We start from the raw sequence: 2344 nt of genomic DNA, 5'->3' as shown, positions 1-2344 counted from the left end.
GGGGGAGGTTTCATCAAAAGCAAGCCTAAAGAACCGGCATCAAGAGTGTACCAAGACAAATTTCTCCCTGTTAGGTGGTTAAAGATTGACATCGTCATTGTCATAACTCAATAATTATGCCCAAAAATTGACGAGCGCCTGATTCCGCCACGTCGTGACACGACACACATATTGTATTGAATGTTTGAAGCCATCTGATGCTGCTGTAGAAGTGCTTACTTACAGCTTACCTGGTTCTTGACCTACCATAGCCTTTGCATTGCTTTGTTACCGCTCATCATGCAATATAATATAAAGGGTTTATTTTGTATATTAAGATAATGTGAAAACTGCCCCCTGCTGTTACAAAGGCAGACATGATCGATGATGTTTAGTTTCGCTACTTTGAGAGAGTTTGAGAGATCTAGCATCAGGTCAATGCTGCCAATTTTTTAATTTTTTTAACATCATTTTTATTTTATTTTATTTCATGGTCAAGAATGTCTTTGTTTTAATCCATTGCGTGGCAGAGTCATGGTGGTTATATAAGTTTTGTTTTATATATATTGTGTAAATCTGTCTATTTTTGGTCTTGTTTAATGCCTTTGTTCTTATTATTCATCTATACAACTTGATAAAATTTTCAATATAGGCATGCAGAACAATTAGCTTTCTTCACCTTATTGTCAAAATACAAGAAACAATTAGAGCTGGTAGGAAAATGTTTCACAATGAGAGCCGATATTTTACATCGTCATACCTTGAAATTAAATTTAGCTTTGTTGAGCTGGAGTTACGAATATTTAAGTAGGTACCTAAAAAACTAAGATTGAGTTTTGTTTCCCTTTAACCTGAAAACTTCATTGATATTTAGAATTCGTCCTGAAATGTAATTAGAAATTGAAAATGTTTTGAGTCTTTAAAGTAATGATGAAGTCTGTGACTGTTTTTAGGCAGTATAGTGGCCTCGCTCATATGACCTTATGCAGTTGCGAGCGCCGTAAAACTCTTACGAAAGCAAAGCAGTTTAGTGGGAAGTTGAGTACCTGTGCCAGGTTTTTATTTCTTTCCTGTTCATCCATTATTTCTGTCTGTCGTCTTCCTTTGTTTCAATCTTTTTTTTTCTAAGCTCAACTGTATTTACCTACATCGTGTGAACATCTTTAAAACTTGAAGTAAGTGAAGAGCAAAAAAGTGATATAATAATATGTATAAAGTACTGAATAAGAGAAAATGTGTGTGTGTATGAGCGTGCGTGCGTGCGTGCGTGCGTGCATGGGTGTGTGCGTGCGTGCGTGCGTGCTTGCATCAGGTACAGAGTAAAAGCTATGAGACGGAGACAAAAAAAGTGTTTGTTTTTTCCGATATATAAACAGATGCATTGGATTACAATATTTTGTGCGTATCTGCTTGATGGTGTCAGCATGCATATTATTTGTAACTTTTAATTTTTTTGAAAGACCCTAAAAGCTAAAAATAACATTGTGTATACGTAAGGGGTATGCCTTGAAATGTTTGTACGGTACTCAAAGGATTCAATTCTACTGCTAATCTGTGTTCCATTAGCGCAGTGCTTTTTAGTCTTTGTCAGTGGCATTCACTTTTTTTTAAGGGTCTCCATTTTTTTAAGGGTCTATCTAGAAATTTCATTTGTTCCCTTTATTGATTTTGGTCAATTTTTCTGTACTCTGTAGGTTCATTCTCCCAGTCATATGAACTAATTATGCAGTTGCAAGCGGCGTAAAACCTCTACTAAAACTGAACTAAATTCTTCCACTAATAATTTTCCTTCACCTTTGGGTCATGTATTATTGTCAGCATCTAGGGTGTAGTGGCCAGGTACTTTGCTGACAAAGCACACTTTGTGCTGTTGAAACTAGAGAGGTGAGCAGAGTAAGCCTGATTCCCTGCAAGGACTTCTCTCTTGACATCCACCCCTTGGCGCTCATATGACCTTATGCAGTTGTGAGCGCCATAAAAACTCTACTAAAACTAAAACTAAACTTTGCTGTCCTGTGCAGGAGACCCAACTTCAACTCCTTGTAGATAGAATTTTCAGGGAATATTTTGGGTCTTTTTGCTGAGACGTTGTCTCTCTCTTCTTATCATGTCAGGCAGGATTGAAGGTTATAGCTTCCTAACGATCTTGTAGACACGACTTGACAGAACGTCAAGTTGTGAACGAAGTATCCTACAGACAAATTTACGTACAAGCGCTGTATATCATACACCTGTGCGCTTTAATAATAAAACAACATTAGTTTAACTGGACTATTTTTGCACGCAAGTGTCAGGTAAAGTAACTAAGTTGATACAATTGGTAACGATCTAAAATTTGTCTGTGAAACCACGCACTTATCATTTA

This window comes from Aplysia californica, unplaced genomic scaffold, assembly GCF_000002075.1.
Source record: "Aplysia californica isolate F4 #8 unplaced genomic scaffold, AplCal3.0 scaffold00973, whole genome shotgun sequence".
Taxonomy (NCBI): Eukaryota; Metazoa; Mollusca; class Gastropoda; order Aplysiida; family Aplysiidae; genus Aplysia; species Aplysia californica.
The sequence above is the reverse complement of the archived record's forward strand: the minus strand, read 5'-3'. Positions refer to the sequence as shown.